Raw genomic sequence first — 21009 nt, forward strand, 5'->3', positions numbered from 1 at the left:
AAGGGTCACCTTATAACAGAGAAATTATAATTCCCACTCGCTGTGGCCCTAGGCCAGAAGAAAGAGGTCGTAGCCTGAAATATAATTTGCAGCTTTCTTTAAAGGTCTGGAAGCTCTTGCGGTCTCCTGAAAACCGCTCGGGAAGTTTAACAAAAGGTTCTGTCTGCATGACAGACGGGGAGGGGGGGGGACCGTGTGGTTACGGGCCGCTTCTTGGACTTGTAACCTCTCCCCTAATTCCTGAACTATCTGGACCAAGTTCTGGACATGATCCTTCAGGTGTTGTAGCGGATCCATAGTGGTAGTATGGGCCTGTGAATCTGTCACAAAGAGGGGTAGAGGGTAGTGACCACTGGCTCCACCCACACCCTTGTCCCTGCTTCTTGCACCACTCCTCCTAGGCATCGAGGTACATTTGGACGACAATCCTTAGCCTGGGTAAGTGCGGAGGGACATACAAGACAAACAACAGATATGTCAGCAAGCCGAGTCAGAACCAGGAAGTTGCTAAAGTACAAAAGCATAATCAAAGAGAAGTCAAGTCCACGCCAAAGGTCAAACCAGGAGAAGCCAATAAATGCAGGGAGCAACCGGGGACGAAGTCGGGAACGGAGCTGGGAATCTAGCCGCATGTCATGCTGAACAAGTTCAGGAAGAAACTGAATTCACAGGCAACCTGTGGCCAGCAGGCTGCCTGTTAAATAGTCATGTGACGTGGCCAGCGTCACATGACTTATTCTCCTGAATCCAGCCGAGCACCGAGTGATCAGCTCGGCGCTCAGGCTTACCGTAGTTGCCATGGACTCAAAGGACGCTGACTGCGCCAAGGGAATACGCGCGGCCAGATCCTCACTGTCCCTCGTTGCTATGGAGACGAGAGCGTAGGTCACGTCCTTGTTCCGTATGAACCGCAAAGCTCTGACAGTGGTGAATTGGGGGAACCTGCCGTCGGCGCCTTGTGACAGTAGCCTTCTGAACCAGACTGAGGGAACATTTAAAGGCTTAGAAAACCTTCCAGATCGGTGAAGGTCCTACTGCTGGGACTCCCTCGGATCACGAGAACGAGGGTTCTATATGCCCTGCAGAACCCTTGCTGCTCCCCTAAAATGACCGTAGCGGAGCGATGTACTTTTTCCGGAACTCCTATAGAAATGAATGCAGCGGCCAGGTACATGTGCAACTGGCTGCTCCATTCATTTTAGGGGAGCAGTAAGGGGTCTGCAGGGGGTATGGGTCCCCTATTCTCATGATTGGTGGGGTCCCAGTGCTAAGATCTTATAGGTATCCCCTATCCTATGTACCTACTGTAATACCCCTTTAATTTAACATTTGCTGCCATTAGATTGAACTCAGACCAGAGCAAGTGCAGAGTGATGAGAGTGTCCCCTCTGTATCTGAAGAGCCAGTAGCACCATGGGAAATAAACAGCCAAAAACAGCCAAGATCGCAAACAGCCTATAAAGAGTAAATCTAAAGTACATCAGCTAAAATAAGTAAATGAAACTCTACATTATTCTTTAATAATAGCTTATGATGTATTATACAGGTAGTACCTGCTCCCCATCGCTCTGGTCCTCCATGATGGCTCTGCTGTGTTGATCTTCCACTGTCTGGCTTGATGACACATTGGAGCCATCACGGAGTACCAGAGCAGCAGGGAGCAGGCAAATATGAATCTTTCGCTTACTTAGGCAGGCCTGTGGGTATTAGAAAAAAGTACATCTTCTCGGAAAACCTCTTTAGTGCAGATTTAAATAAAATAAAATAAATGTTCAACTGGACAGTGTCGATCTTCAATATAGAAGAGTTCTCTTTTCTGATGACCCATTAGATATAACCATAAGGCCAATTGCATGGCTGTAGTGGTCTGGGAAAAATGTCAAGGAAGTTCAATATTGGAGATCTGTATATATAATACAGCAATCCCTATGTTGCTCACCACTGGACTCAGTGGGCAGTCAGTGGAACTAAAACATCACTTTCAAGCAGGTAGAATTAGAATTGCCAGGATCAATTGTACTCTACCGAATTATCACTCTAATGCAGGGATCAGCAACCTTCGGCACTCCAGCTGTTGTGAAACTACAATTCCCAGCATGCTCCATTCATTTCTATGTGAGTTCTTAGAAGAGCAGAGCAAGTATGCATGCTGGGAGTTGTAGTTTCACAACAGCTGGAGTGCCGGAGGTTGCCTACCCCTGCTCTAATGGATCATTATTGGTCAGAATAGAAAATTTACGCTACACTTCACGCTTTCACATCTGCGTTTTCCTTTCCGGTTTTGAGATCCATCAGAGGATCTCAACGCTGGAGCAGAAAGCTTCAGTTTTGTCCCCGTTCATTGTCAATAGGGAAAAAACTGAACAAACCAGAACGGAGTGCACCAGAATGCATTCCATTCTGTTTTGTAGCTTTCCCATGCCGGACACCAAAAGGCTGCAAGCAGCGTTTTTGTGTGCATCGTGGACACTGAGCAAGGCGGATGCACAATGTCAGTCAATGGTGCCGGATCTGTTTTTTTGGACACAAAAAAAAAACTGATTCGGCACCCATTGACTTACAATGATTTTAGCGCCTGATGCTTCTTGTTCATTTTGGAGATAATACAATCAGATCCGTTCTGAATGGATGCAGATGGTTGTATTATTTACCAGATCCGTTTTTGCTAATCCCCTGACGGATCCAGCAAAAAACGCCGATGTGAAAGTAGCCTTATCAGCAGCACATCTTACACTACTATACGATCTCATATATTCATCTTATTAGATTCTTCATTGTGCAAATGAGAAACACTGCTGTTCCCTTGTTTCCCCGTCAAAAGCATAGCAGTGTATAATACATTGCTAAGATTGTAATTTTCTAATTACATGTCTGGGTTAATGCCTGAATTAAAATTAAATACAAAAACAAAACATCCTTTAGATTAATTAGGGATATTACATAGCAGTTTCCTACGCTTCCCCTGCACTCTTCGAGCTCTGCTCTTCCGACTGTGCAGACCTGTCATTGCTTCCAGGGAAGTGACAGAACGAATCTCAGGCTGCACACGGCCCCTGACATGTAAAGGCCATCAGAACAATCACATTAGGACTAGCCTATAGGAAAGCCCTGGATGTGACCAATCCAAGCCTGCTTCCATCTAACCAATTGCAGCCTGCTTTACATCCAATCGACTAAACTGCTTAGATGGGGTTTAAATGTGGTACCTTAGAGTGATGCCTAGTACAGCGAGCAGATCCACACACTTTACTGCACGCACTGCATCTGGAATCCAGCAGCGAGCACGGTTTATCATTTATTTAATGAATCTGACCTATTTGCTAGAAGGAATGCACGCACACAGCAGACAAGCTAAGCGTCTCGTGTAAGGCAACTGCATGCATTAGTGCTCAAGTTCACAAATGTAGACAATTATGCAGAGCCAGGATAAACCTTTTCACTGGGTATTATCAGCTGATCTGACAAATGGAGCATGCAGAGGTACTGAAGAGACTGAGGAATTGTTGTGTTTAAAAAGAAGCGGCTCCTGGTCCTGCAGACACACAAAGCAATACATGCAAGGTAAGAAAATGAATGGCGTAGAATAATAGCACAGCTCCAATGTCTCCCTCTAACCACACTCGCCAATATTTGTCATGTCTTTCCTCTATGTGCACTCTTCTTAATATTGCATTCTGTATTGGACTAGTGAAGTGGTCAATTAGGAACCCACATTAATGGAACCTTTACTAATAAAAAAAAAATGGTACACAGTTACCATCCCTTTCGTAGTGAAGTGTGTCTATTGGTGTCATTAGAATTCAGGTTCTATGTTAGAGGCGGATTACGGTTGTATACCTAAGCAATTTTCACTACAATTCGAATAAAACTGATCATAATAGCAATAATCGCTTTGCATCAATTAGAGAGATTGTAGTAACTATCACCATTGTATCTGCTTATAGTGAATTCCGTCCTTATTGTTGGGAATAGGATGGGTTTATTGGGCTATGGTGGGAAAAAATGCTCCGATAATTGCAAAATATCACAGTGTGTAAATTTGCGTTTAGACAATGATCCTGATCATAAATTATCGGGGCGACAGTCTGATTGGGGACGGGGGATCCAGCTAAAGAGATGATTGTATGGGAGAATCAGTCCGCACTGGGATCGAAGTCAGGTTTACAAATGTTCTCTAGTTGCCGGTCTATGTCTTGTTTTTCGAAGCATCACTGAATGTGTTGGTCATTTCTGTGTTTTGTCTTATTCTTGTAGGATTTAAGGGCAAACACTAATGAAAGAGTCTAAAGACTTATGTATTTATTGATCTGCAAATGTAATAAATGTTAATTGTCAGGTTGGAGGGGGCTCCCGTGTGTTGCCGCTGGTTCTGCCCCTTAATCAATATTGTGACGGCTTGTGATATATCTCTGGCTGTAATCAAGGCTTGGAGTGTTGGTAAGTGCTATAGTCTGCTACAAAACACAGAATTGATAGCGGTTACATACAGAATTTTGGCTCCTGGAAAAAATGTTGCTTCCATTTTAGGCTTTATACTGAGCACCTATACAGCACAGTATGTTTCCATGGCAGAAAAGTAATACAATCTAACTCATCACATCTGTAATATCTGGAGATCTCTAATTACTGCTGCCACATTCTGTCTTTCTCTCAAACCTTCTCCCTATGCAGGTCTGTGTTTAACCCACAGTCTAAAATAAGGGGGGTGCTTTTTCACCATAGCTATTTTACAATCAAATTGACCCCCTTTTTTATTGGAATACGCTTTCCAGAGCAGATTGCAAAAAAATCTGTAAAGCATCTAAATACGTATTAAAGAATATTTGTACAGATATGAGCCACATAGTTGGTTCAAGGATCTTTTGGCTGATAATTAGCATTCCTAATTCCACTTAGTTACCATATTTTTTCCAGGTTGACCAAATATGCATGTTACTTGCCAAGCTCCTCTCCGCTATTCTTGAGAGAACAGTAAAAAAGAAATCAACTTACCCAATTTATTTTCCACCCTGCATAATCTGTTAAGGCAGTGCCTAGATATCAAAATGTTGACTAATAGACAGTTTAAAGAAGTTTTACAGTTTGCATCAACATCCTTTAAAATATTTAATTATGGAAGTAGCTATAATTTTGCAATGTGTTTATTTTACTTTTTATTGCTTCTATCTCCCGTTCTGGGCTGTCCATGCAGCTCTTTCTTATTTCCTGTGATATGATGTCCATAGTACTTAAAAGGAACCTGTCACCAGTTTTATGGTGTCCTAACTAAGGGCAACATAAATAAGTGACTGATTCTCTTAGCAAAATGCTGGGTCACTTTCTTTAATTGACCCAGTGAATCTGCCAACATCTTGTATTGAAAAGCTCCAGCTGATAATGATGAGTCCTGAATATTCATGAGCTCCTGACTCTCCCCGCCCACCTGCTGCTGATTGACAGTTATTTTCCATATGAATCAGCAGCAGGTGGGCAGGGGAGTGGCTATAGCTCTGAATTAAATAAACGCTGGATTCAATGACATCACGCTGGACTCAAATCAGCTCATTAGCATGCGGCATCTTTGTGTGTATATTATGAGGTAACAATCTGTCACACCAGTAAGTGAATACATCTAAGGTACTTTTTAGTAGTTAATGATTGTATATAATTAGTTAGATTATAATCAAATATCCACATGACAGGTTCCCTTTAAGTACTTGTGATTACACTGCGCTTCTGAGATGACGCGCAGTGTAATATAGAGGAAGCAGCGCTCGCATGGAGCACCATATCCTCTTCAAACAGCTGATTGGAGGGGTTGCCAGATGTCAGACCCCTGCTGCTATGATTTTGATGACATTTTGTGACGATAGGTCATTAATATATATGGTAGGTAATATAAATAAGCGGCAGATCCCCTCAGCCAAATGCTGGGTCAGTTTTTCTAAAATCTTGTATTGAACAGCCCCAGTGCATAATGATGAGTCCCGAATATTCATGAGCTCCTGACTTTCCCTATTCACCTGCTTCTAGTTCATACGGAAAAAAACTGTCAGTCAGAGGCAGGTGGGCAGGTAGTGCCGTGAGCGAATGAATATGGGGACTCATTGGCATGTTCTGGAGCTGTTAGGATTTAAAAGTGAGGGCAGCAGAAAACTGCTGACAGATTCTCTTTAAACTGGGTCTGCCATAATTGATGTAAAAAATGAAAATAAGATGTCATAGTACAAGAAAATCTCTTCTAGAACTAGCCCTATACCTCAAATGAATCTAGACATCTTTCCATTCATTAGTCCAATTGCTCTGCCAGATACACAGTATTTCAAGCTAACAGCTCAGGGGACGTGTCCATTCTGATGCAGCTCTCTCCCTGTCACAGCTCAGGGGGCATGTTCTTTCTGCTGTCACTCTCTCCCTGTAACTGTCACAGCTTCTAACAGTAGATAGGGATGAAGGCAGTGGAAGGATGGAACTGAGCATGTACAACCACCTTAGTAGGTGGATGTGCAGATTACTATACAGATTAAACACCAGGGGCTGTCATTATAATCAAGTGAAGAGATTCTTCCAAAACTGGAACATCTTTGTAACAGAAAGTACATTACAAAAGTCATTTGTTTTTCACGCTGAATCATATTAAAGAAACCTTTAATAATGGCACAACCCCTTTAATTATACCATGATAATTTGCAGCAGAGAGTCCACCGTTACTGCTATTCCTGGAGAGGGACTTATGAACTGCTCTAGACACCTTTTTGACCTACGCTAGAACTGTGGCACCATGTGAATCCCACTGTAAGGCAGAGCAATGCTTTACATATAGCAGTCACACCTTACAGGTGTAAAATGAACAGCAAATAGCGTGTAATATATATATATATATATATATATATATATGTAAAGAAGGAAGCATGTATGTATGTTCCGCGATCAGTCAAAAACGCAACCATCGATTTCAACGCTACCTGGAATGAAATCTTGTGGGGGACACAGCTCTTTAGGTCGTACCGTTCCTGAGATATTTCCCAAAAATGACCTGCATTAGCCAATACAAGCCTGCAACACATGGTCACATGTCCCTTATCAGCCAATAGAAGCTCAAAGGCCCTTAGTCTCCACATACACACAGTTTTACTCCAGGTTTCCATAACAACCCAGCTATTTTTCTTTACTGCTGTAGGTCAGCTTTAGGCTAGGGCTACATGAAGACATGTGTCGCACGACACATAGGGCACAACTACACTGCTACATGTGTCGCGCGACATTGATGTAGCACCAATGTTGCGCGACAATTTTTAGAATGATAGTCTATGGTGTTGCCTTGCAAAATGTGACATGCTGTGACTGAAATGCGACAGTCGCAGAAAACTCCATCTTGGATGGATTTTTTGCAACTGTCATGTCGCAGTCACAGCATGTCACATGTCGCAGTGCAACACCATAGACTATCATTATAAAAATTATTGAGACCAAATGTTGCGCAACACATGTCGTCGTGTAGCCCTAGCATTAAAGGGGCATGGTGCTGTGGAGGTCGCTGTTAAAGGGGCAGGCACTGTGGAGGTCACTGTTAAAGAGGCGTTTACTGTGGATGTTACTGTTAAGGGGGCAGGTCGCTGTGGAGGTCACTGTTAAAGGGGCGGACACTGTGGAGGTCACTGTTAAGGGGCAGGGGCCACTATTAAAGGGGCAACTGCTGTGGAAGTCACTGTTAAGGCAGCAGGGTACTGTGAGGTCACTGTTAAGGCAGCGTGGTACTGTAGAAGTCACTGTTAAGGGGACGGGCCCCTGAGGAGGTCACTGTAAAGGGAGTGGGGTGCTGTGAAGGTCAAAGTTAAGGGGATGGGCTGCTGTAGAGGTCCCATTTTAAAGTGGCGGGGCACTGTGGGGGGGTCAGTGTTAAGGGTTGGGGGACTGTGGCGTTCACTGTTAAAGGGGCGGGGTGCTGTAGAGGTCACTGTTATGGGCGATACTGTCGATATCTTTTAGCGACGCACACAAACATTAAATGAAATAGATGAAATATACCTGTGCGAAGCCGGGTCCTTCTGCTAGTATAAAAATGATAAAAGGATAATGATTGCCACAGCAAATATTTATTTGCTTTTTGGAATATCTGAAGTGTAACAAGAACACTGTGACATTTGGAAAGAGTTCACATAAAGTAGTTTAGGCGTCACTTTATACATGTAAGAATAATAAATGAATGCATTATTCTTACTCCCACTAATGCTGTAAAATCTGTAAAGAACGTGGGTTATTTTGTAGGAAATTATGTTGGCAGGTTCAGTTATGCTATACCGTTTTCATGGGGATAAATACATTAATAACAGGTCTCGCACCATCCATGACTTAGTTATAGACTACTTTCACACTCGCGTTCGGTGCGGATCCGTCATGGATCTGCACAAACACATCCGTTCAGATAATACAACCGCATGCATCCGTTCAGAATGGATCCGTTTGTATTATCTTTAACATAGCCAAAACGGATCCGCCTTGAACACCATTGAAAGTCAATAGGGGACAGATCAGTTTTCTATTGTGCCATATTGTGTCAGTGAAAACGGATCTGTCCCCATTGACTTACATTGCGTGTCAGAACGGAGCCGTTTGGCTCAGTTTCATCAGACGGACACCAAAGCGCTGCAAGCAGCGTTTTGGTGTCAGCTTTCAAAGCGGAATGGAGGCAGAACGGAGCCAAACTGATGCATTTTGAGTGGATCCTTATCCATTCAGAATGCATTAAGGGCAAAACTGATCCGTTTTGGACCTCTTTTGAGATCCCTGAACGGATCTCACAAATGGAAACCAAAACGCCAGTGTGAAAGTAGCCATACTTACACTTATAAAGCTAGCCATACACTACAGATTTTGGGGAAAGCTGAAAAGGTTGATCTAGATGAGTTTCTGCTGAATTATGAAGCCTTATTGTGATATAAATGAGTGCAAGAAACACTGAAGGTCGATATCCCTGGAAAACTTGATCTGCCATGTTGTTGTTTTTTCTGGTTGTTGTAGGGTGCAGCCAGGGATGCACCACCAATGAGGCCAGGTGAGGCCATCGCTTCAGGCAGCACCAGGTAGTGGCAAAAGGGTGGCAACAGACGGGCCATGGGCAATGCGCGTTTTTTTGTGGCAAAGGGGTTAGGTTAAGAAATTTGCTTTGGGGGGGGGGGGGGGGGCACGTTTCAGTTTTCGCTTCAGGCAGCAGAAAGGCTAGGTGCAGCCAAGTCGTTCAGACCAAATGACGGATTTGCAACCCATTAATGGCTTAGCCATTCATCGTTTTGACTTATGGCATTGTCATCCACAGCACAATCATAAATGACAGGTTGTTCAGAAAATGGCCGTCTGAAATGTCTCATTTGAGGCCTCCTTCAAGGTTTCATTTTTGTGTTTTAACCATGGGGGTGAGAAATCAATGTCGCTGCCTCTGGAAAGTGTCTTGATTTGTGATGCACATTATAGTACTTGGGGGTAAACTGCAAATTTTATGTACCGGTAGTTTTGCATTGTGTATTTTAGTGTTTCTTCCTGGCCATTACTACCAGCAAAGAAGGAATGGCAAAAGTTGGCAGGAACAAGATTAACCACCCCGTTTCTCCGCTTGGTAGGAGTAGGCTGGACCTGCTCCCTGCCAAGAGGAGGAGTTCCTGTCCAGAGACAGTGAGGAGAGGAAGCAGATTGCCTGAGCTCCTGCTCCTCTTACTAAATTCTCCAGAGAGTACTATTCCAAATTGTCCTCAGGTAAAGCCTTGAGTGAACAGCTGCATCTGCATCTACAGACACTGCTGGAAGGTGAGGGACAACAGCCAAGCAACCCATCAAACAACCACTAGACAGTATCACCTAAGTGCTGAATCACCACCAACCAACCTGCCTCCATATCCTTACTGATGCCAGAAAAGAAGTGCACTAAAGCCTGTTGCTTCTGTATGTATTTCAAGTTCTAAGTTACACTTAGTAAAAAGGACTTTGTTACATTACATCACGGAACAACAAAAAACGTTTTGCCTGCTACTGGGCAAAAACCATTTGTCCTATACTAAATAGAGTGTGCGGATTACATATCCGAAGTCAGAATTGTTGTAACACGTCACAAAATTTTGCTATCCATAAGAATCCCTAAATGAATTAAGCACCTGGAAAGCAGTGGATAATTTTGAACAGAACGAGTTTTACTCCAACAATTACCTGATCTACAGCAAAGTTTGCGTAGTAAACAGTGTATAAAAAAAGGCAGAAACACAGAGAAAAGGAGCTCATAGTACCAAAAGAATAATACATTTTATTAAAGCATGATTAAAATGACATAAATAGAAAAAGCTGAGGTTTTTTTCTCCCAGGCTGTTTGCTCTGCGCTGCGATTGGCCAGCGCTACAGCCTAGGAGGAGGAGACGCCCAGGAGAACAAGGGCAGTCTCCTCCTACTATAACCAAGTCCCCTAAGTCTCCGCCTACTATAACCCAGTGACCGAACATACCGGAGGGCGTAGCAAGAGAATGGAGCGGCGCCCTGGGATAATAGTAAGTGCAGTGAGATCCCGGGGCGCCGCTGTACAGATCATGACACTTAGTTCACAATTTTTTGCCAGATGAAAGGTCCTCTTTAAAGAGGTTGTCCGGTATTAAAATCAAAATTCTTTTTGGCTGCTCCTAACAGCCCTCACCATGCATACATATGCCCCCAATACCTGTTTTTCATGTCCAAGCTTTCCTTTCTTCCTGGAAGACATCACATTATCCTAACAGATCTGTTTACTTTCTTCCCGTCTTTTGTTTTGTTGAATACATAACTTTATTGATACACAAGCCTGGCTGCACTGCACAGTGATGAGTCACAGGCTGGCCACGCCCCCCACTCTGCTCTGTCTGCAGCATACTCCCACTATAACTCCTGTGTCCATCTTTCTGCACAGAGACATGAATATACTTCTCACTCAGTGTCTAAATCCCATTACTGATGTCCACAGGCTCTGCCCTCACATGTGTATCTAATCCTATCCTGTGTGATACAGCCTGTTGAGCTGTGTATCTAAACTCATCACTGACCGTCCACGGGCTCTTCCCTCACCATCTCCAGAGTGTGATAAACAGCTGGAATTCCTAACATATACATGTGCCTGATACAGAGCAATACTGTTGTGTGCAATACTGCCTGCTGACATGTGTATCTAATCCCATCTTCTATGATACAGCCAGCTGAGCTGTGTATCTAATCCTATCTTGTATGATCTTGCCTGCTGAGCTGTGTATCTAAACCCTTGTGCACACGTGACACAACCGTATGCATTTTGTGATCCACATTTTTTGCAGTCGCATTGAGTTCTATGAATTTGAGAACCTCATTTTGAGGACCAGAATAGGACATGTTCTATCTTTACTGGAACTGACATATGGATGTAGAAAACACATAGATGACGTCCATGTGCTTTCCACATCCGTATGTCAGTTCTGCAAAATATAGAACATAATGCAGATCTAAAACCCATAGAACTCAATGGGACTGCAAAAAAAATGCCCAAATCGCACACGGACAGTAACCATATTTAGTGGATCCGCGACTTGCAGACCGCAAAACGCATATGGTTCTGTGCACGAGCCTTATCACTTATACTGAGCACCCATAACATTGACATCCACAGCGCTCCCATAACAGTGACATCCAAAGAGCCCCCAAAACAGTGACCTTCACAGGGCCCCCATAACAGTGACAACCACATTGATCCATTTTTGCCATCCAATGCTCCCATTGTGCTATCCAGTGCTACCATTGCCATCCTCATGTGCCATCCAGTGCCCTTTGCGTGCCATCCCCAGTGCTCCTTGTGTGCCATTCAGTGCCCTTTGTGTGCCATCCACAGTGCTCCTTGTGTGCCATCCAGTGCCCCCATTGCCATCCCCAGTGCCCCTTGTGGGCCATCCAGTGCCCCATTTGCCATTCACAGTGCCCCTTGTGTGCCATCCAGTGCCCCCACTACCATCCATGGTGGCCCTTATGTGCCATCCAGTGCCTTTTTACCATTCACAGTGCCTTTAATGTGCCCCTTTGCCATCCACAATGCCCCTCATGTGCCCCCTTTGCCATCTACAGTGCCCCTCATGTGCTCATTTGCCATCCACAGTGCCCCTCATGTGCTCATTTGTCATTCACGGTGCCTCTCATGTGCCCCCTTTGCCATCCACAGTGTCTTTTTTATGTGCCCCCTTTGCCATCCACAGTGCCCCTCATGTGCTCATTTTCCATCCACAGTGCCCCTCATGGACCCCCTTTGCCATCCACAGTACCCCTCATGCCCTCATGTGCCCCCTTTGCCATTCACAGTGCCCCTTGTGTGCCATCCAGTGCCCCCTTTGCCACTCACAGTGCCCCTCATGTGCCCTTTTGCCATCCACAATGCCCCTCATGTGCCCTCTTTGCCATCCACAATGCCCCTCATGTGCCACCTTTGCCATCCACACTGCCCCATGTGCCCCTTTTCCATCCACACTGCCCCTCATGCAATCCAGAGTTGAAGTTAATGAAACTGTAGGAAGCAGTTTCTGACGCTTCCCTCACTCGAAATACTGGCACATGCGCAGTGTAAATTTGTACGGAGCCGGAGCAGAAAGACTGGCGCATGTGCACTGTAATTGTGCATACTGCGCCTGCGTTGGAGGAAGAAGACAGAGGCCGGCACTTCAACTTGCAGGAGGTGGTGACGTCATTAGTGATGATTCGTCTCCAGCACAAGGCAGGAAGAGAAGAGAGGAAGATTAGAAGAGGGACTTCGCCCGGAAGCACCAGAAACCCATCTGGAGGGACCACGTGACTGGGAGGCAGATCTCAAGAACGGCTGCACTGTGGAAGGTAAGTATTTGATCAATAATCTTTCCTCCACAGGTTATTTTTTTTTTTAGCTAAAAAAAGGTTAAGCCCGGAAAACCCCTTTAAGTTTCAAAACTGATAGCACTATAACAGATCACTTTATCAAAATCTGTCCAGCTTGCCTTATATACTTACTGCTGACATCCGAGCAATCAGTGCGTCCAAACAATTCTGGACATGTCTATTGGAATATCTCCAATATAATGCATTAATACTATAACTGAATAGGCTTTGCATGTATAACTTACCCTTTAAGGACCTCCGCCGTACATGTATGGCGGAAGTCCGGTCCCCAAACATAGTGCCCGCTTGCATGTGCAGCAGGCGCCATAGCGCCAGGTTTCTGCTATTTTAAATAGCAGAGACCAGCGGCACATGTATGCGATCAGCCATGAGGCTGATCGCATACATTTTCCCTTTCAGATGCCGTGGTCAAATGTGACCACGGCATCTGTGCAGTCCGGAAGTGGAAGTCGTGTACTTCTGCTCCGGTAACAGCGTTCCCCAGCTGAGATCGGGGAACCTGTTACATTGATCTAATAGACTGAGGCCTCAACCAGGCCTATTAGATGACTATACCAATACAGGCCACTAGGTGGCAGCATTATATTGGTATAGTGCAAATGAAGTGTTCAATGGTGTCTATATACTGTAGACATCAATGAACACAAAAAGTAAAAAAAAGGTTTTTGCAAATATAAAAAATAAAAAAAAGTTCAAATCACCCCCCTTTCCTTAAAATAAAAATACGTAAACAATAAAAAATAAACATCATCGGCATAAAATATAACAATATCAATGGCATGCGGCAAATGGCGTAACGAAAGAAAAAAAAAAGCCAATTTGCCATTTTTTGTCACTTCAACTACCCAATAAGTTTTGTATAAAAGGTGATCAAAAAGTCGCACGCACTTCAATCGTCCCGCAAAAAATGAACCCTCACACAGCCCCGTACACATAAAAATAAATGCCTTTATCAGAATTGCGTTTTTTCCCAATTCTACCCCATTTGGAATTTTCTTCCTGCTTCCTACTACATGGTATGGAACCGTAAATGATGCCATTAGAAAGTACAACTTGTCCCGCAAAAAATAATCCCTCACAAGGCTATGTGAATGGAAAAATAAAAAAGTTAGGACAATGGGAAGGCAGGGAGTCAAAAACAAAAAAGCAAAAATTTAAAATCCCAGGGTCCTTAAGGGGTTAAAATCTAGACGTGTCAGGCAAATTCTGAGTTCATATTTGGAATCAGCGCGCTCATTTTAGTATAAATCACATGTTTTTCTCTCAGTAACAAAATCATTGTTGTGCGGTGAATTATTTGTAACTCTGGCCTCCTTCTTCAGTACTACAATTCCACTGCAACGGACCCCACCGCGACACAACACTTCGCCAGGGCCACCACCACTCCTATCACTGCACACACTTGCTGTTCCAAATACACAAAGTGTAGGTGCCATAATTGTGTTTCATTTACAACATGCTAGATACTAGGGCCCAGAATGACTAATCTTATAGATGGTGTGAACCAGATTTATCACAGGGCTCAGGCTGAATGATACATCTGGTACAGGGATAGGCACTTTTCTCTGACTGTAGACCAACTATCGATTGGCTTACTTTGAGATGGATTTTTATGGCAGAATTGTAGCTCAATTTTGGCTAATTGTAAAAACTCTAGGGGGAGGATTTATCAAAACTGGTTTAAAGGAAAACTGGCTTAGCTGCCCATAGCAACCAATCAGATTCCATCTTTCATTTTCCAAAGGAGCTCTGAAAATTAAAAGCTGGAATCTGATTGGTTGCTATGCAACTAAGCCAGTTTTCTTTTACACCAGTTTTGACGTCTCATTCTAGATATGCCAAATTGCACATGATTTTCTGGGTGTATTTGGGCCAAGGTTTTTTTTACACAACTTTTGTGCCATCTTATTGTCTAGTCCTATTTAGCACTCTATTTTGTTGCAGTTTTAGACAATTTTTGGCGCATGTTTTGGACTAAAATTATAATAGCTCTTAGGTGGTATAAAAAGTGGAGTAACATTCTGAAAGTATAAAGCCCTATGGTGCATTGTCTCACATCTTCCTTTCACCACTTTCTAAAATAACATCACAGATTTAGACACAATAACAACATTCTCCACTCAACAAAATTAAATTTGGCCATAGTCTGGAATCCAGACAAAAGGAATTATTTTGAATATTATAATTGATTAAAAAAAATGTTGGCTCTGCAAAATTATAATGATCTACATTTCTGTCAAAGAGGAAGACAAAACTTTACTATTAAGCGCGAAAGTCCCCTCTCCAATACCATAGGTCCGTGATGGCTATCCTCTGGCACTCCAGCTGTGGTAAAACTACGACTCCCAGCTTGCACTCTTGTTTGGCTGTTTTTGGAACCCCATAGAAATGAATGGAGCATGCTGGGAGTTGTAGTTTCTCCATAGCTAGGGTGCCGGAGGTTAGCCATCACTGCCATAGGTCATGGAAGGCTATAGGAAACACTGTGTCACTTACTGCCATTTATGCAACCATAGAGGCAAATCACGCAATTCGCGTCTTCGCCTATCATTTGGTTGAACTTGATGTATTTATGTCTTTTTTCAACCGTATTAACTGTAACTATGTAAAATTTTACAATCCAAATTCATACTGGTCATAAATTTGGCTCAAACTAAATCCCATACATCGCAAATTATGGGCCCAGTAGTGGTCAGACACAACTACAGAGCCATAAATTAAAAGCCCCATCACAAATAAGTAATGGTAGAATAGTTGTCAGAATTGTTAGACCAGCCCAGCTAACATTTCTCTCACTGCTCTCAAAATTGAAAGCTGTACTGCAATAAATATTGTGGAAAATATGGCAAGGTTTCTGTTAGACCCATTTGGAAAGATTTATGAAACTGTCTAAAAGAAAAACCTGTCTCTGTTGCCCATAGCAACCAATCAGCACAGCTTTCATCTTCCAAGATCAGAAATAAAAGCCTTGCTGTGATTGGTTGCTATGTGCAACAGGCAGTTTTTCTTTTAGATGGTTTCATAAATCTGCCTCCATGCTCCAATAATTGTGCGAACAAAATGTCATGTTCTGTTGATTACCAGCAAATATGTGTCTGGAAAATATCTTACCGGCAAATATCTGATGTCTTTTTTGTAACCAAAAAGTGGTTTAACCACCTAACTGTTCTGCCCGACCTCAGCTCAGGCTGTGGGAAAAGCACTTAACTGTTTTGCCCAAACTGGGCTCGGGCAGAAAGTGGAGGGGGGAGGGCTGCTTTGGATGCTTGTGTGGGATACCACACCTTGTGCCCGCTTGACGGCAACTACGTCGAGCTCATGAGCCGCGGTATGGTCACTAGTTACCAAGACATGACGTTACGCCCTCCCGGAGGAGCATGTAAGGTCAGCTTGGTACAGTTTACAAGATGAAGGAGCCTAGTCACTGACCCAGTGAAACAGTGCTTCCTCAGCCCGGGAAATCTGCCACCAGCTTCTCGTTTGATATAAGCCCGGTCCGCGAACGGGATTTTATAGGGTGAGAAACCTACCCGCGGTAGCTTATAACTAGGCCGAAACACGGACGTGGGGATTCGTGATCGAGATACAAGAAAAGATTTAATTATATTTTAATCGCCTTAAGGGCACACTAGATAACACACTATACACAAAGAATATATACAGTGGTCTGAGGTCACGAATACAGGTAGTATGGTACAACCAGGATTACACAGAGTACAAGTCAGTTACCAGGTTGATGAATGTTCCTTTGGGTTATGATGGTGAAATAGTCCTTGGATGCGGTCATGTGGGGGCAGCGATGTCAGCAGTTTCAAGGTCTCTCCAAACATGTGGAACGATGTGACCCCCTTTCAGAGAAAGACGCCGCCCACTAGCTTGCATGGGATTTTGACCTGTAGCCGTTCCCTCCCCTGCCCGCCTCTGGGAAGGGTCCCTCCTCCTCTTCTGGGCTGGCAGCCAAGGACCCGCAAAACCCATTAGGGCCCATAGCTCCAGACCAGGAGGTCACAGGGAGATGGTTCTGGGACCAACAGACCCGCCTGGGTTCCGGCTACAATTAGAGTCCAAGCATGGTACCATTATTGGGTTTCTGTGGGGAGATATGTATATATCCCTTCCCTGGCCTCCCACCACCACACTAAGACCACGGGCCTGTTCATCGTGGCCACAGGGACGCAAATATTCATCCGGTTTGTGCATGTGATTCATATTTCCTTACAAATCACCGGTTCAATGCTGTCTGCTAGATTTGATTGAACTTGGGAATGGACTAGACCTCTTGCTGAGAGATTTTTCTCATCTTGGTTCCTAGCTGACTGGTTGAGGTGTGAATGTGTACGCATGTGGCCTCCTTGAAGCCAGAACCCATGTGGAGTTCACTACCTCCACTATCTGACAAGCAGAGGGTTGAAGTGAGAACTTATTTTGGATGCACACTGACCAAGGTGAAATTAAGAGCCATGTAAGCACTGTATATGGCCATATGGAGGTGACAGACTCCCTTTAAAATGCCTTTTGTATCTTAAGATTTACTACAGAGGAAAAAATGCCAACCCTGAAACAATACAGTGCATTCGGAAAGTCTTCAGACCCTTTCACTTTTTTTCACATTTTGTTATGCAGACATCCCAACCTGCAAAATCTCATTTCAGGGAGGTGCACGTCTCATTTCCGGGAGGTTTTCTTTTTTTTTTCTTTCACAAAAGATGTTTTTATTACATTTTCCAAACATATGCAGTATCTGCACACTTTGCTCTATGGTGTGGAGGACTGGGCTCATTACCCTGCCCCAATAATTTTACGCATAGCTACAAAAATGTTATAGGGGTCAGAATATGGTTATGCAAAAAAAAATATTCCTCAAAGGTTTTTTTTTTTTTCAGTATTAAAACGCAAGAAGAATTATACAAGTGTGGTATCGTTGGAACCGTACTGACCTGGAGAATGAAGATAACAGGTCAATTTTACTGCATAGTGTACAGTGTAAAAAAATAAATCAAAACCTTTATCATAATTGCATTTTTTCCCAATTCTACCCCATTTGGAAAAAAAAATCCCACTCCCTACTACATGGTATGCAACCGTAAATGGTGCCATTAGAAAGTACAACTTGTCCCGCAAAAAATAAGCTCTCATAAGGCTATGTGAATGGAAAAATAAAAAGTTAGGACTATTGGAAGGCAGGGAGTGAAAAACGAAAATGCAAAAATGGGGTTAAACTACTCTTGTGTTTTCTTGGCTGTGTGCTTATGGTCCTTTTCCATTTGGAAGGTGAACATTTGGCCCAGTCTGAGGTTTAGAGCACTCTGAATTAGGTTTTCATTAAGAATATCTCTGTTCTTTGCTCCACTCTGCTTTTTCTCAACTCTGACCAGTCTCCCTGTCCCAGCTGCTGAAAAACACACTCCTAGCATGACACTTTCACCACCATGCTTCACTGTAGGGATGGTATTGGGCAGATGATGAGCAGTGCCTGTTTTCCTCCAGACATGATTCTTAGCGTTGAGGCCCACAAGTTCAATCTTGGTTTCATCAGACCAGAGAATCTTATTTCTCGCAGTCTAAGAGTCCTTTTTTGCGAAATTTAAGCAGGCTTCCACGTGTCTTTTACTGAGGAGACTTAATTCTGGCCACCCTGCCACAATGCCCAGATTGGTGCTCCAGTAATAGTTGACCTTTTGGAAGTTTCTCCCATCTGAACACAGGATCTATGGAGCATAGCTAGAGTGTCCATTAGGTAACCAAGACCTTTCTCCAACAATTAGTTTGGTGGGGTGGTCAGCTCTAAGAAGAGTCGTGGTTTTTCCTAACTTCTACTATTTAAGAATTATGGAGGCCACTGTACTCTTGGGAACTTTCAGTTCAGCAGAAATTATTTGCACCCGTCTCCAGATCTGTGCCTCCACAACACCCATTCTCTGAGCTCTACAGTCGGTTCTTTACGCCTCATGGCTTGGTTTTTGCTCTGACATGCATTGTCAGCTGTGAGACCTTACCACAGGTAGACTCCAATCAAGGTGTAGAAACATCTCAGATGTGGAAGGCCCCTACTGTTAAATGTAAAGTTTCATAGCAAATGGAATACTTATGTCTATAAAAAGTTTTTAATAAATTAGCAAATATTTCAATTTCAAAAAAAAAATTCACTTTGTCAATATGGGGTATTGAATGCAGATTGATGGAGGAAAACTGTATTTATTTTTTATTTTAGCACAAGGCCGCGACATAACAAAATGGGAAAAAATTTAATGGTCTAAAGACTTTACAAATGCATTGTAACAGACTGGAACACATTTACAATATGAGATGCCTTTCTATTGATCACTGCTAATTCAGTGAAGCGATTGCAGAATCTCAAAGGATGGTACTGATGGTATGGCAAAGATGGAACACATAAAGTCTCTGTGCTTTTCTATATGATCATGAAATGGGAATTTTTGATTAAAAGGAAAGAAAATGGAAAAAATGCTATCGCATGCACAACCTATGAAAATGGTTATTTTTGTGAAGTGCAGTATTTTTTTTAAAGAGGCCATCATTTGTGCTTAAGAGCTGCTCAGTATCTGCTTGTAGACAGGCATCAATCACTGTAAGAAAGAAGGCAGTATGGCATGAATACTGAATTCACTGTATTCATCAATGGTTGCATTTACTACATGAATACTATGGGGGTCATTTATCAAACTGGAGTCAAGTAGGACTTAGTTGCCCATAGCAATCAGATTCCTCCTTTCATTGTCCAAAATGAAAGGTGGCATCTGATTGGTTGCTATGGGCAACTAAGCCAGTTCTACTTTACACCAGTTTGATAAATGACTCTCTATGAGTCCACTGAATTTGTTAATTGTTGCTCCTAATATCCAAGTGGCGCACTATTTTCTGTATACATAGGCAGTATATTTAGATTGGCCTTAAAACCAGTATAATGTTACTAACATGCTGCCCTCCATACTGAGTGGGCGATCAAGCAGTGTTAGAGAGCTTATAGGCTGTTTTCAAGAAATGTCAGTAAATTGGCTCATTTTCACAATACTTACTCACATACTCACAAAGTTTTGACAAGCAACTGAGTGTGAAGTCATTGCACCCAGCATGAGAGCCCTTAACAGTCTCAGTCCACCATTCTCTGTAAATACTAGGACTGGTTTATAAAGGCTTTTTTAATAATAATAATCTTTATTTATATAGCGCCAACATATTCTGCAGCACTTTACATTTCAGGGGTTCATGTATAAATAACATAGCAACAGGCCAGTCAATAATTAGAACAAGAGGAATGAGGACCCTGCTAGCAAGAGCTTATAATTTATTTATCATTAAAGGGATCTTTTTGCAGTCAAGCCCTTTAATATGAGTGCAGCAGTGAGCTCCCAAGACAAGCAGCTTATTGTCAGCGATTTATATTATGGCTGTGGTGAGAGAATCAGCGAATCTCAGATTCCCCCATCAAAATCAGTTGTTTGCCAGAAGGATTTACTGTCTTCTCATCAACTCCCCTGTGGCAGCCTTAGTATTACATGGTGGCCATTTAGCTTCATGTTAGGAGCTCTCTTCTCCTGTTTATGGCATACATATGCCCTAACTGGTCATATAGCCAGGGTTTGTCTTAATGTTATCCTCAGGAAAGGCCATCAATATCTAATTAGCAGGGGTCTGACATCCACCACCCCTAACAGTCATCTGTTTGAGGGTAGCTCTGGCTCTGGAAGTAGGCACCATAACTACACAGCTCTGTCCACCGTACAGTTACTGGAAATACACAGCTTTGTCCACTGTGTAGGGGAAGGAGCTGGTTACTGCAGCACTATGCCAACTAGGAGCAGTGCTGCAGTAGCCAGCTGAATAAGGCCTCTTTCACACTACAGTATGTCCATTTCAGTGTTTTGCGGTCCGTTTTTCACGGATCCATTGTTCCGTTTTTTTGCTTCCGCTGTGGTTCCGTTTCCGTTCCGTTCCGTTTTTCCGTATGGCATATACAGTATACAGTAATTACATAGAAAAAATTGGGCTGGGCATAACATTTTCAATAGATGGTTCCACAAAAAACGGAACGGATACAGAAGACATACGGATGCATTTCCGTATGTGTTCCGTTTTTTTTTGCGGACCCATTGACTTGAATGGAGCCACGGACCA

At 43.2% G+C, this 21009-nt stretch overlaps 1 protein-coding gene across 1 annotated transcript in view; it reads left to right on the plus strand.

Annotated features, from left to right (window-relative positions):
- The first annotated feature begins 3362 nt into the window (after window positions 1–3362).
- LOC122931860 (mannosyl-oligosaccharide 1,2-alpha-mannosidase IA-like) overlaps window positions 3363–21009 on the plus strand; it is a 140874-nt gene continuing 123227 nt past the window's right edge. Inside the window, exon 1 of the mRNA XM_044285915.1 lies at window positions 3363–3561. The gene's annotated coding sequence lies outside the window, so the exon portion shown is untranslated. The remainder of the gene's footprint in view (window positions 3562–21009) is intronic.

This window comes from Bufo gargarizans, chromosome 3, assembly GCF_014858855.1.
Source record: "Bufo gargarizans isolate SCDJY-AF-19 chromosome 3, ASM1485885v1, whole genome shotgun sequence".
NCBI classification, from domain to species: Eukaryota; Metazoa; Chordata; class Amphibia; order Anura; family Bufonidae; genus Bufo; species Bufo gargarizans.